Consider the following 15504-nt stretch of genomic DNA (forward strand, 5'->3'; position numbering starts at 1 on the left):
TGGTATCCATGTCACTGCAAACTGTAGAGTATCAAAGCCAACTTTTAAAATAACTCTTTGCTTAAAGTTCTTAACTTTCATAGCATTTTCTTTCTTGCCTGATCAGAGAACAAGAACTGCATTGAATTTGAAAATGTAGGTAGATGGATTAATTTTGAAAGGCATCACTTGGAACATTGTACTATGTATTGACATCCCATAGCAGACAGCTGGCTGTGTACAAAGGCCTCTGGTTCACTTCTCATGAAAGAAGAAAAATACCCAGAATCTTCAGCCCCTGCTCTGCAGATCTCAGGGAGTCATCACATGCTCATAAGTAAACAAAAACTGGTCCCTAATTCCAAAAATTGTCTACTTGTGAAAAAAATGAACACTCACATACGTACACACCATTCTGCTTTGTTTTGCACCGTACCCTTTTATGCAAAGTCCTGAATGTTTTCCTTAAAACTGCCTAGTTTAGCTTAAAATTTTTTTCTTTGACATACTCAAAGGCCTTAGATTATTAGCAATAATTATTCGTATGACTTCATCTAAGAACCTATAAAATGAGCCTCATAGAATTGATACATTTTAGATTAACGTTTCACTTCATTCACTTCTAGCAGAAGCATACCGCTTAAAAGCTTCTAATATGAAAACGAATACAGGTATGTATACGGATGACAGAAACATTACGCTGTACACCAGAAATGGACACAACACTATAAACGAAGTATGCTTCAATTTAAAAGCATCAAATAACAATAATAAAAAAAAAGCTTCCAAAACCCTTGTTCACACATAATCTCTTTGAGGACTTTTACCAATTTGTGAGATAAATCATGTTAGTCTTCTAGATTCTGAAACAAACCTTCCAAGAGGTTATTGGAACATCTCAACCCGTAAGTGGCAGAGACAAACTCCAAGGTAATGACCCCCGTCCCATCGGGCCTCCCCTGTCTCTGCTCCCTCTCCACACTTCCACCTCATTCTGTGGCAAGACCAGGAGATAAAAATAACGAGTGTTCGTGTACCTCTTTGTCTCCGAGCTGGGTCCTCGCACGGTCACCCATGCAGCCTGGTTCCTCTGCACGGAGCCCTTCTATCACCACAAGGTTGTAAGGTTGTAACGAGTGGCTGAATCCCTTCCCCTTCCCCCTCCCCCATCCCGCCGCACCCCACCCCCACCAGCACAGTTTCTCCAGATAGCCCTGATACAGGAATGCAGAAGAGCTGGACCTTTGGGTGCAACCCTGGCACTCCCTTCTAAACTAGCTACTGTGATTTTGCCAAGCAATTTATAAACACTTGGTACCAAAATACCTATGAGTTGCCCTTCTTTAATTCTGGTTCTGCTGTGAACAATTTATGTGACTGGAGGTAAATTATTCCGTCTCTTAAAGCCCCAGTTTACTGGTTTTACAGCAAGAGAGATGGATTACTTAGGCAAAGGGTCTATTCAAACCCCCCGACATGATTAATCTTTGAAAGTCTATTTAGCATAATTCAAGGAACACCAATGCTCAGGAGGCCAAAGGGGGGAAAAAAAAACACAACAAATGAGAAGAATCTAATAAATATTTACCCTTATTTTGTGTATAATGTTGCTTAATCCATCAACCCCATTTTGATGCAGTTTCCTGCATCTGAACCAGAAAGGGGATTGTACAAAGCTTAACTCTGTGGCCAAGGGTAAAGCTGGAATTTGTCATAATGAACTCAGTTCACCTGTAGTGCGCACCCTTGCTCAGGGCCTGCTCAGAACAGGCTACAGGCATCATGTTTTGTAATCTCCATTACCCAGCCGGGAAAGAAACGGCCCTTCTGTGACACTAACACGCCAAACTACTCTAATTTGACTGGGACCTTATTATTATTATTTTTTTATCCAGAGTTAGCAGAATATGGAAAACATACAAAACAGTCAAATGTTTCCCCCACTGCAGAAGCAAACACTTTCCCAGTAATTTCAAAGAATTTAAAATGTGGCCTCGCTTATTTCACTCTTTATTTTACTATCAGTACCAAACCAGGGGTCTGAATAGTAATAGAACTACTTACATAGGCTGTTTTCCACCTTCATGCAGATTTTTCAAGTTTCCTCTGTAATGTGCTCTATCTAAACACACAGGGTCCTCTACGTTTTTCTCTAGTACTTGCACAGGGTACGCACGTAAGTTCATGAACTTTTGGCCAATTCACAACTTCCTCTTCCTTACGGAGAGTATAAGTTGTCCCTGGCTTGGTAAAGTGAGGATTTGGAAGGGTGCTGGAGGGTCGGCCAACTTTTTCAAACTCACTTTAATCAAGTGTTCTTATTGGGGGAGGGGTCATCCCGAGCTTGGCAAGGAGAGCAAACCCACGCGTGAACCAGGTGGGCCTCGCAAACTAGAAACAATCACGAGATACAGCATAGGAGTGTCATCTGCTGGAGAGCACCGGGCATCCTTGCAGACAAGGACAGAACGGAACAGTGACCCATCCGATTGTGTCTATGCTTATGTGGTGGCAATCTTCGGTTGCCCATTTTCAAAATAGAAAGGCACCTGCTTAGATCAAATCTGCCCTCCAACCCTTTTAATTCCGAACACGTGCACGTTCTTTATCCCTGTCCACTCTGTTGCCGGCACCATACAGAGCAGGGGGAGCAGGTGAGAGACATCCAATCGCAGCCTGTTTGCAGGGGACTTGCACAGCTAAGGTGTTGAAACTTTTTTTTTTGCACTGTTATGTCATCACTTAAGGATCGACTAACTGGCCTTTGTGGCAAACCCTGTTCAGCGACTGGTGCCATCCAGTGCACCAGGGCAAAGATGCTGCCCATCACGGCTCCCCATTGTCGTGTCTCTAAGGTTCCCTAAGACTGTACCCATGGCACCTGTTAAAGCTGCTTCTGCTAAGCTGTTCTGCATTTGTCCAGCTGGATTTGGACTTCCTGGATCCCTGGCTGAATCCAAAGTGATTAGAAAGCCCAGTGTTTGGCAACAAGCACAGTGGGGGAGGACGCCGTGTGTGGGTCTAAGGGAGCACGATGTGATCTGCACAACGTGGTGCAGGGAACGCCCTGCTCGAGCCCGTGCTGGGGGTGACAAGGCTCTCGGTGGCTGTCAGCTGTTTAACAGCAGCTGTTTAATGCAATTCCAAATGATCCGCTTGAATGAAGTTGTCATTCTTGCCTTAATCTTTAATTTAGTAAAACACCTAGCTGAGCAATGTTAACGTTACTTTAGTTCAGAAAAAGTTTCCCATGCCTGTATTTTCTAGGTCAGCACCACATAAAAATCATTAGTGAGAAACACAAATTGGGCAAAGGAGAGCGTTAGACACTACCAGGATTTTCCTGTCAAAGTTAGTTAAACGCTAATGTGTAAATAGAGATTTACTAAAACCAAAAAAAAAAGCATAATGACGTGAATAGAACTATTTTCCTATTCTTAATCTGTCTTCATCGCTACTAGATTTGAACTGCACCTTTCTTCAGAGGGGAACTTTCTATGTTAACGCAGTCAGATTGCTAGGACAGAAACAACATTGAATATATTCCGTGTTTTAAACATTCGACGATAGTGAACGCTCAAATAATATGAAGGTGATGACCAATCAGTCGGTGTTTTCCCTTCCTTCCTAACTCTGCTTATAACCATCCATCACGCTCTGCAGAGAAGTCTGTTTACGAGGCAAAAAAACGGCTGGCCTGTTCTAGGCGATTCTGCAGTTCTCGTGCGGACAATAGAGGGCGCTGATGCTTCTGATCTGGAGGGTCTGGCCTCAGAACAGAACCGCTCCTCTGCGGGTGGCTTGCCTTCCAGCTTGCCCACCTCTCCTCTCGGAACCGCATTCTGCTTGCTGTAGACGTTCTCTGTCTCCCAAGAAAGCGGCCTTTATTCTTCCTCTCTGAGTCTAGATCCTGCTTCTCGTTTTCAAAGCACTGCTTTAAAAAGCTGTCATTTGGTAATAGCCTGCGATCTCTTTTTAAAATATCTCTTGGCTTCTCTGATCATGAATAGCTCTTCTCAAAGCATTTCTTCCTACCTGATTACTCTCTTCCTAACCCCCGAAATGCAGTCCATTCAGGGAAGAGGCTACTGCTGGCATCTTGGCCGGAAAAAAAAAAAAAAAAGAAAGCCCTGTAGGCTATGACCCTTAAGTGTATGTCCCAATAGCATCCTGTCCAGTGACAGTGGCCACCAAATGTCACAAACTGGTAACTAGGAAGGCAGCGGGCCACCACCTGCAGAAGAACACACTGGAGATACAGTTCTTTACTGAAAAGAGCTATTTATTTTTTTTTTAATCTCAAAGCCGTAACAACTTAAGCTGTTTCACTTGCATCCAATGAGATGCACCAGCCATTTCCCTGATGTGCTTTCAGTAAAGAAGAAACGCATTCAAATAAAATACGTCCAGAGAGTGCTCCGTGTTTAAGCATTTTCTCACCCTGAAAGCTAAAATCACCTAATCACAAAACACTCTTTATCATTTTATACTGAGTGGTTCCTAAGAACATAAAATTCCACCTCACAGCACCACCCGCACCCTCATCATCTACCCTTTTAAAATGCTTACCCATCTTTTTCATTGCTATTCAAAGAAACAGATTTATTTCTCACCCCGGAGTTGGGAATTTTGGCGTGCCAGATTGAAAACGTACCCAGCGCCGAGCAGTGGAGGCGTTTTTCTTAGTCTCATTACACGCTTAAGAGAAAATGGGGCAGTGATGTCTCTAAATCGAGCAAAGTTCTTTGGAAACTACGTCTTCAGCAAGGCTGCTGCGGTCCTAGAAAAAGGAACCGTGACCCCTAGGAATTATAGCCCTAGGAAGAGAGAGGAAGGGGCAACCTCACAGAGACTGTGAGCAGAGGTTGAAGACTGACCAGCATATTCATGGCACGTCTGATTTTTTTTTTTTTAAGTTTTAGTTACGGAAATGAGAGGAATTTCTCCAGTGTCTAGTTTCTGCACAATGTTGTGTCAGTTTCTGGTGTACAGCATAGTGATTCAGTTATACGTATATAGTATATACGTATTCCTTTTCATTACAGGTTATCACAAGCTGTTTACATAGTTCCCTGTGCTTCCCATGTTTATCACGTACAATGGAAAAGGCAGCTACTGACAGGTGGTGGGGTATTTGGCCTCAGCCCAGCTGTGCAAACCCCTCTCATTGTTTCTCTCCTATTCCTTTCAACCACCCTTTATTCTTTTCCCCTTTTCACCCCCTGCCTAGGCATCAAGGCCTGGGAGACACAAGCGGACCCTCAAGATCCAAGTTACAAGTGTGGCTGAAATGGTTGCTGCCTCTCCCTTCAGAAAAGCCAACGGAAAGGGTGTCCCTAGACAGAGATTAGCCCAAATCTTTCCTCACGGTTTATGAAATAAAAATCAGATTTGTCTTTCTTAATCTTGTATTTTAGACTGTCTGCTACAGGAAGATGGCAACTATTGGGTTGATGGTTTTTTGTTCTTTTTGGAAGACGCAGCTTCCGTGCTGTGGCAGAGCTCTCTGGCAGCCAACAGCGCCTTTGATGAGAAGCCTACTTCATAAATTACAAACCACCAGAGTGCGGGTCATTATGGAGAATGGTCTCAGCCATCTGGTCGTCCACTCTCTACATGATAAGAGGCCATCATCTTTGCTCTGTGGCTTGGTTACTTCAAGGAGCCCTCAGCTACAGCAAAAGAAAAGAGAGATTTCCATCCCAAACTCCCTTGGCCCTTTAACCCTAGAAAAGCCAGGCACTTGGAAAGGCGATAATTCCCATTTAACAGAAGGAGAGACTGAGAAATAAGAGTGAAGTGTTTTATTTGTAAGTAGCATCTAACAGTCAAGTGAAAAGAAAAAGAAAGTAGGATTTGCTCTTTGTTTCAATAGCAAGAGAGCAAACAGTCCTCTTTTTTCTGCTTTCTCTCTGGATAAGAAATTTCACATCTATCTCATTTCCATTTTCTGCAAGGTTCTATCTGTGGAAGTTACAGATGCATGTGACAGGAGAGAACAGATTTCTTACTGAACAGGTAGGCACTTTGCAACCATTCATCCCAGCTGCCTCGAGGGAAAAAAAATAAAAGTTTTTAGTGAAGCTGATAAAATGCCAGACAGGAACTAATGCTTTACTTTTCTGTATGTTTCTTTCCTGAAGCAAACAGGAGAAACACACCTCTCTTTACCTCTGGCAAGCAGTTCAGAATACACTGCCAGAGGTCCTATTTCTTCAGAAAGAACCACTGGGCATTCAGACTAAAACCAGCCAAGTCAAAGAACTGTTTAGCCCAGCGTGGATTCAGTCTGATGGGAATGACCAATTCAGTCTTTCACATTTCTTTCTCTAGATAGCGCTTTCCTGATAGAGCATTTTAGAAGCTGCATAGCATCATGAATTCTGGAACCAGAGTCTGGGACCCACCTATGCTGCTAATTAGCTGTCTGGCCTTGGGCAAGTTATTTCAGGTTGCTCTACCTCAGTTTGTCTCCCTGTAAAACGGGTTTATGACAGTGACTACTTCACTGGATTGCTGGGAGAATGGAGTAAAATTGTTACGGCACTTAGAACAAAACTGTTCCAATGAGAACCGCTGACTGTCTTCTCACTCAATTGTATTTTTATCTAAAGACTGAAAAGGAAAGAAAGGCAAGATTTGGAAGTAGAGGTTAAGTTTATACCAGGATAATGTCTCACTTCTATTAATGGGATTTGGTCTTCATGACCTACAGGCATTACCAATTAGCATAGGCAAATAACTGAAGGCAAAAAGACACACACACACACACACACACAAACACACCCACACCTACCCCATAGTATCATTAGAAGTTCCTATGCATAAACATGTTTCTTGTAGTAAGAGTTTAAAACTGCACACTAGTGTTTATACGTATGTTTATTTCTTTGCAAAGATATGTCAATTCAATTGGATGCTTTCAATTAATGCTCAGAGTCCTTTGCCTGGTCTGCAATATCAGACTTTCCTCCTGATCAAAGGAGACTGGTATGTACAAGATATGGCAAAAGAAAACCATCAAAGGATATTCTAAAAAGTCCGTATTAACTATTATTATCCTCTTTCAAAAAAAAACAAGTTAAAGAAAATAGTGCTAAAGGAGTTCACCAAACTAATACCACTACTGCGTCCAGGCTTCCTTTTCTCTTAAGTCTAGGTTCTCTTAAAAAATTCATCTCAGATGTGCATTTGGGCTTTCTAGATATTTTATAATATGTGTACAAATATGATAAAGTGGATATATATTCCAACACTCAGGTACGGTAGTCCTTTAACAAAGCCTGTGGGCATCGTCTAAATAAGCTGAAAGCATAGCAAATTTCTTAGCTAAGAAACAGAGGCTATTTGGAGATACTAAAGATTATGCATTATGACTTCAGATCAGTATGTAAAAAAACTCAGTTTCCAGTATCACAGGAGGGTGGGGGTGGGGAGTGGGAGGGAGGCAGGCTAGATGTGCAGTATTGTCTACATTTGCTCCAGAGCTGGAATAAAATCAGCCACCAGCGATCCCGCACGCTACATAAAGCCGGGCTTCCCGGGCCCGAGCCCCTCAGCCGTGACTCCGCTCGGCGTCATCAGCTCGGCACGGCGTTCGGCTGCAGGGCCGTTGATGCTCCCAGGCCTTTAGTCAGAAACCATGTTGATTCCACTGCCACTTTTTCTTCCCAAACCATAAGCGCTTTCAGAAGTAACTTAATGGGAAGCAGCTAGACATTTTTAAAGAGAAGGGGAAAAAAAAAAAATCCTTCCTTCCAAATATTCTGAAACACAAGACCAAGAATGAATGTGACCTTGACACAGCTGAGTCATTTCTCCAAGGGGTCTAAGCCCTAGGGAATCCCAGCCTTCCCTCCGGGCCACAATCCACATTCACACACGATACTCCTATCTCGGGATTTACTTTTCTGAGATATTCACAGAAATATCTCACACTTCACTCCAGTGTCCAGTATCTGAAAGAACGCCCTGGAATGTTTAAATTATATTTTCCCTTCTCTGTCCCCTTGCAAAGGTGACAGTCAGCTTTCATTGTTCAACATCCTTTCCGAGGCATCTTTCTTCCTGCTCCCTTAGTTCAAGTTTACGAACAACTCTTAAAAAGAATCCTCCTCTAACCTCTATGTAGGGACAATGAATTCATTGTCATAGGTCAGTAGGCCTAACCTACATGCTGCCATTATTCCGAGATCACCTTTCAGCCCTCTGGGCTCTATCCGGATACTTGTTTCCATTCCTAATTTAGAATTTTATTCCCTTAGCATCTAAGGCAGTAGACCCATGAAAAAGAGAAAGACTACGACTCACGTGTAGCCATTTTTGCCACATTTTAATCAAGTTGGGGGAAAGGTTTGGGGGGAAACTTTGAAAGGAATGGCTCACATGAACTTTCTCGGTGATTTGTGGATTTCACTCTCGAATGTTCCTTTCCTATTTCAACTCCATTATAGTGGATAATTGAGAGTTGACTACACAGATGGGGAATGCATCCATCCATTCATTCAACAAATATTTCAAGGCGGTGACAGGGACATCAAAGTTGCTAACATATAACAAGGCCTCCTTAGAAGAGGCAGATTAGGAGAGAATATGAAAGAGGGAGAGTATATCTTTTTTTGTTTATAGATTTCAGGTATCCCATGCACACATTTTCAGGGAACAAAAAAGAAAGGGGGCTGCATAAAGGACATTTTATGGGTTCCAAAGCAATTCTTGTCTTTCTTTTGCATGAGGTAAGATATTTTAAAATAAAATTTGACTTGACTTTTTCAAAAGCAGTAAATTGGTGAATTTTTGATGTTTTGTAACTTCCTAAATTAGGGTTTTATATTAAAATCTCACTCAGGGTGGTAGCAAACGACATGACTTGTCTTCAAAGGAAAAATGAATTTGGGAATTTCAAGTCATGGTTTGTCTTCATTCTATCTGGACCAGAACCCTAGATCTTAGAGTCCCCAAAACTCAGGTGCCACATATTATGTTAGGAAAAGGGAGCATTAGGTTAAATAAATGACTACATGAATTGTCAAAGTGACTGCGTCTTGCATCTTTTATACAGAATTTATCTTGAATTACTGGTTATGTATATAAAACATATATATCTTTATGATAAAGAACAGCATATTATACTGTGCTGGTGAAAATCAAATTAATTTTTAGTCCTATTTACTTATGTTTGCCTCACAGGGTCCCCACACATCAGGGAAGAATGACCTTCACTCAGCTGCCGTCCATCCCTGACCCCTGCATCCAGTCCCCCAAGTCAGTGACTCCTCCTGTGGCCCTATCAAAACACCCCCTCGGTAGGTGCTCACAGAGCTGACTCCTCTCTTCAGTGTATAATGACCTCTGGCCTGAGATAGCAAGAAGCAGTTTGCAATTGTATGCTAAGGATTTACTTTGCAAAACAATGTTAAAAAGCTTTTGGACTTCTTATGTGCCAAGGGCTATTTACATCCGCTAACCTCAAGGATTCTAGTTAAACACTGAGTCCTTTGCCCCTGGATGATGGGCTCCTGTAAGCAGCAATCCAAAGAGGCTTCCTGAGCCTGGCCCACTGCAGTTACAGAGAGCTAAGCAGGCTAGCTTGCCCCGGACACCCAAAGTAGTTCAGACCCCTGAGTAAGGTGCATTCCCAACTCTCAGACAGCCCGGGGAACTCTAGCTTTGTGCTCAGATCTTAAGGAAGCTTGTGTAATTTTCTCACCTGGAAAAAGTGGATAGCATCTGCTCGATCTAACTTACAGGCATGTGTGCGAACAAAAGCAATAAAATGGAAATCTCTGGCATACGATAAAATCCATTCCCATCGGAATTGAACTACTAAGAGAAAATGATGTACAAATAAGGTTTTTCTCTCGTTTCCGCTGTATTCTGGGACATCAGAATGGTATGTTATGGTAGACATGTTCAAAGATCCCAGGAAATAGCCCTTTCTTGTTCCTGGAATAAAAGAACAATTTGGAGGAGGGGAAATTAAGATGATTTTAACCAGCAAAACAGTCTTAGTCATTTCTCTGCGTATCTCGACAACCTGGATGCAACAGGAGCTTCAGCGAGAGGAATTTGTACTTATCAGAACCAAAAAAATCTGGTTCTTCTTCTCTGACAGGTATAGCTCTCAGAATGGGTCTTGATAAAGCCTTTTCTTCCCACCCTGGGAATTGAGAGATAGCTCCTCTTGGGTACTTCAAAAGAGGGCAAGGCAAGAGAGGGGAAGTATGGGTAAGACTTCTAACTATCTAAAGGAGCCAGTATTTATTCCAGGAAATTAAAGAGTGAAATAACGGCCACTGAAATAACATACAGCTAAAAAAGCATACTCGTATTCTACCATCACTTTAAATGACTACAACAATTTTCTTTACAAAAAAAAGGGGGTCATCATTATTAATTTGAAAAATATCTTTGAGGAGCAAGAGGAAGAGCATGTATTAGGGCAGCGACTGAAAAATGTTATCCTAAACCCATATCTACTCACTGGCGGGTTTCTAGGAAATCCAGCCCACCTCCCCAGGAGCCCTCCCCCACCTCATAAAGGCATTTCCACAGCTTCTTGAGCTCCCATCTAAAGGTTGTCATTGCAACTTTGTGCAATGCTTTGCTCCATCCAAACAATTCACTAATTCAAACTGTAAATCTTTATTACAAAGATTTCCTTCTCCCAAGCAGTAATTCTCTCTGCTCCGGTGGGGAGAGGAATGATTTGTTTTTTCGTTACTGGTTATTTATAAGATATCTACTCTAGATTAGTCCTGCTTGAGTGACATCCTAAATAGCTCCATTCCCCAGCAGTACTTTGCTTCTGATGGGAGACTGACAACCTCTACTTAGAATGTCTTTCATGGTACACAATGAAGTGTAAAACTGCTGTGAAAAAGCCCATGTTTCAAAACAAACCATCTCTCTAATAAGCACTTAAAACACTTTTCATTAATATATTGCTTTGTGTATAAAACAAAAGCTTAATGCTGCAACATGGCCTTTGACAATTTTTTTTTTAAATGAACGCTATTTCAATTTTTAGTTGGGCCAAAATAATGAAAATGCAACTGGGGCTTGTTTGAGATGTTACCCACATACATCCTTCTAATGCTGGTGCAAACTGTGTTGTTTTCAACCCAAATATGGAACGTTCAATAACGCTCTGAAGGCGCAAGCCTGAACTGGTAAACACAGAATCTCACAACCTATCTCAGGTCTTAGCAAATACCTTTGGTGGAGCGAGAGAGAGACAGTCCTGTCTAACCCTCATCTGAATTTGCAATTAAGACTTCAGAGCGGCAGATATCTGTACACAGTTCTGCTCTCTTAATTTTAAAGGGCTGGACCCAAATCAAATCAGGCTTCAAGTATACCGAAAAGTAAGTGCCTAATGTCTAATTGAACTAATAGACAGCACTCTTTTTAATACAGCTAATGCTCAGTGCCAGCTTTAGGCTGCCAGGAGCTATAAAGGCAGGAGAAATGAACAAACGAACAGTACTTTTAAAAGAGAAAGAAAGAACGAACCCCCCCCCCCCCCCCGGAAAACTTGTCAGGAAACGGTGATCGCTCAGTTCCTTAATAGAAATATAAAAGCCAGCCCCTTCAGCCCGGTGCTCGCTGCCTCACCCCCTCCTCCCATCCCCTGTGCTCTGAGCTAGATCTCCACTCGCTCCCACTCACTGTCACCTCCTCCGACAGAACGTCGCGCGAGCCTCCAAAGGAAGCACTCACGAGTTTTTTTCTTTTTCAATCTCTTGTGAGCTTCTTTCCGTTTATCGCAAATGAACAATCATGTTGGAAGGGGCTCCGTCTGTTTAATGTCATTAGTGATTGTTTCATAAAACAAACAGCCGCCGCACCATTCGGCTGCAGTTAATCTGAAATCTAAATGTGGCGGCACTCAGGGAGCGCCTCCGCGCTGCGTTCCCACCAATGCAGGTCTCTTAATCTACTGCAAGTCAAGGCGCTTATCTCTCCGCTCAGTTCAGGGATTTCTTTGTCCAAATACTAAACCAAACCCAGTTAACACTGTGCGTCCAGAATTTTTTTTTTTTATCCCCTGGGCAATTTTTTTTTAAAGCGACTCAAAGTCTACAGTATATTTATTTATGGACTGTGCCATTTTACAAATATTTTCCCAATACTGACAAAGTCAAATTCTTTTTCAGGTTGGCACCTAAGAGCCAGCCTAATCAGTGAGTTTGGGAATCCTGATAAAAGGCTAAACTGAGAACAAAAACACATTTGCAGACCTGGGAATGATGGGTACTCGGAAAGTCAAAGTCTTCAAGTGGTTATGTTCTTGTGGGAGGTTGATTATCTCTATACATTAGGCTAATTTATTATTAATAGTATCTTACATAATGATATTATTATTTAGCATATATTTTGTCACAAGTATGATCCTAAGGCTTTCTGGATGTTAATTTTTTTTTCGTTGACTCAGCCAAAGAACCCTTAAAAGGGTATCATGCTCCCCATTTTCAGATAAAATTACTAAGGCTTTGAGAGGTGAAGACATTGGCCAAAAATCGCATGGCTGGAACCAGGCAGACCCATTATTCAATACAAGGGCTACTTGGCTTTCAGCCTGTATTCCCAGTCACAGGCCCTATTAAAACTGGTCATCACGTCAATTTGAAAATTCATGTCTATAATGATCAGATGTTCTGGAATTCCTGGGAGGGTTCAAACTTATACATTCTTATATCTCTGCACAACAGTGTGCCTGAGATCTTTTTCGTGGAAATATTACCATGGTTCTAGGCTAGAGTTTCCAGGAATAGAAGGCTACCTCTGGCTGCTTCAGGCCCAGAGAGTGAAGGTCATTTTCCAGTTATAACATATCACCACTCAATCTCCTCACCCTGGCTTACTTATTAGCAGAGAGGCTCTTGGCCAAGTTGACTTAATCTCCATTGGTGGGAACTTTTGGGTCCCAGTAACAACCTGTGTTCCACACCAGACCCCTCCAGTGCCTCCCTTACACCACTTGGTCATCTGACCACTCAGGCGTTTAAACCCTGCCTGCTTTTTATTTTTTATTTTTTTGACTTCTTATAAGATTTTTCAAACCTTTTTGTTGTTTAAAAACATTTTTCCAGTCCCATAATAAAACAAAAAGATACTGAAAGGCAGAGATCAAAGTGCGATGCTCATTACATGGTATTGAGTAGTCATTCCCTCAGCCAATCAGCCAGAAAACATTCCTTGAGTGTCCTTTCTGGGCTAAGCGCCACGCATACCAGGTTAGGCACCAGGTATACCGATATTTGCTGCCTAGTAACACCTACTATACTAACACGACCATTTTCTCTTGCTGTAATGATTTGTTAAAGAGAATTCAAAGGTCATGCCTCATTCACATCCCTCTGTGTGAGCCTTTGGGAATTACTTTCAGCTCCTCAGAGAGGTCCAGTACTTTCACGTCTAAGCATTCACACATACAGTTCCCTCAGCCTAGTCCTTAATCATCCCGCTCCTCACTTGGCTAATTCCTGCACAACCTTTAGATCTTACATCAGATGTCACTTCTTTGGGATATGTCCCCATTCACTGCATCACTGAATGGGGAAAGTGTCCACTGTTTCCATAGCATCCAGGGTTTTGCCTTGTCATAGCACTGAGAGCCTGTGCACATCCCCCACAGGCGGGACTTGAGTACCCTGAGAGACGGAGCTGGTCCTTCTCATTCACTGCTGCCTTCCCAACATGAAGGGTGATACCTGGTATGGAGATGGTGCTCAAAACCTTTTGGTGGCATGGATGGATGGATAGATGGATGGACAAATGGATGGATGGAAGGCTGTCTATCTTAGAGTAAATTACTTTATTTTCCTAACCAATTACAAATATCTCAAATCTTTAAAAAAATTAAAACATAGCATCTGAAGAATGGCAGTTAATGATATCCATAGCTTGAGATTTTGTTGTTTTAAAGTTAGAATTAAAAGCAAATAAAGTACATTCTGAATGGAGTCTCAAGTTTCTCCGAGAGGGTAAGGGGGGAAGGGCAGGCTTCAGCAGAGGGATGCAGGGATAAGAAGACAGAGGATGTGAACACTCTTTGTATTTCGCAATTTTGACCAAGGAGGTTGATATTTTATAAAGATGTGTCAATTCATTTGACAAATCATCACTGGGATGCAGCTGACAGGATAAGCACACCAGCAGGCATTGTGAGCTGGTCAGAGGTGATGAAAACATTCTAATTCTGAGAACGTATGAGCAGAGTAAGAGAGAAAAGGGCTAAGGCAGGAAAGGCACATAGAATCTCCTTTGAAGAGTTACCAGGATGTCATTTGTTCCATCTCCTTTGTTCACACAGCTCAATATAGTGGCTCCAGCCCACTGTTTCCCCTCCCAAAGTCCACCTTAACTTCCTACTCGGGAGAGACCAAAATGTCCAAAAGAGAGCAAAAAAAAAAAAAAAAAAAAAAATAGAAAGTAAATTCTGCCACTGCATATACTTTCTTTTCTATCAATACCTGGCATTTCCCTTTTGCAAATTCTGGCTCTTTCAGGATCAGCTCTAAGTAAAATGATTATTCATTTATTCAGTTCATGCAGAGTGCACTGGTCTTCAGAATCCAACAGGACTTTAACGTGACAAATTTCGCTCATGGAAACCAGGAAAAAAATTAAAATCTTACAAGTAGTCTTAATTCCTGACTTAGAGGAAATGTTCATTGAGTGAATGAACGATCTACAGTTTCATATTCACTGCACGTGTCTTCAGATCTTTAAAGCCGGATGGCTCCAAGTAACCAGACGGACTGACTTGGACTCACTGTATTCTCCCCGCCCCTGCCAGTGCCTGCTACCGAAAGGAAACAACACTTAAACAGAAAAACAGTAACAATAAAATACTTCTAAAAGAAGCAAAATTAATCTTTTACCTGGATTTTCAAGCCCTGAAAAGCCCAGGCTTTCTGCGGTACACTTAAATATGACCACCACTTGAAATACTTTAATACCTGTCAAGTAAGGGAAGAAAAGCAATGGAGCTCATTTACAAATCCTTTCTTGGAACGAGTGTGCAGGCTGGTTCATGACTTGAGGTTTACAACTCAGAGCTGTCCAGCTCTTGAACGCATTGCCCACTTTTCAGAGAATCAGTTTTGTGGCTTATAGCCCAAGGCTGTTTGTCTAGTTCTCCAGCTGTCTGACTCTCAAGCACTATGCTAATGGTTAGTGACGCTTTGTAGTGACTGTAACAATAACAGTAATAATACCAGCATTCTGCCAAGTGCTGTGGACCCACTGTTTTATTAATTCTCACACACTAGATCTAGGATGGATTGCTGTTCAATGCCTCTTTCCCCTACAGACAAGGAAATGAAGCTTGGAGGACTATGTCATCGCCCTGAGCCATGAGCTAACAAGAACTAGACCCCCTGTAGGAACCAGTCAGGCCCAGGAGGACTTTTCTACGACAGTTCTTAGGCATACTTGATGTAATTCTTGAGCTCAGGATGCCTCCCCCAAAGTAGATACTGAATGACAGTACAGAGTCTAGAAGTACTTTACACACAC

At 42.1% G+C, this 15504-nt stretch overlaps 1 protein-coding gene across 12 annotated transcripts in view; it reads right to left on the minus strand.

The window, feature by feature from the left end:
- The window catches only part of ESRRG (estrogen related receptor gamma), a 580276-nt gene that overhangs the window by 233157 nt on the left and 331615 nt on the right, over positions 1–15504 (minus strand). Inside the window, exon 1 of one of the 12 annotated variants that reach the window (XM_074351620.1) lies at positions 11701–12969. The exons of the other annotated variants lie outside the window; for them this stretch is intronic. The gene's annotated coding sequence lies outside the window, so the exon portion shown is untranslated. Of the gene's footprint in view, positions 1–11700; positions 12970–15504 lie in introns of those variants that run through there. 12 annotated transcript variants of the gene reach the window in all.

This window comes from Camelus bactrianus, chromosome 23 (assembly GCF_048773025.1).
Source record: "Camelus bactrianus isolate YW-2024 breed Bactrian camel chromosome 23, ASM4877302v1, whole genome shotgun sequence".
In the NCBI taxonomy this organism is placed as follows: Eukaryota; Metazoa; Chordata; class Mammalia; order Artiodactyla; family Camelidae; genus Camelus; species Camelus bactrianus.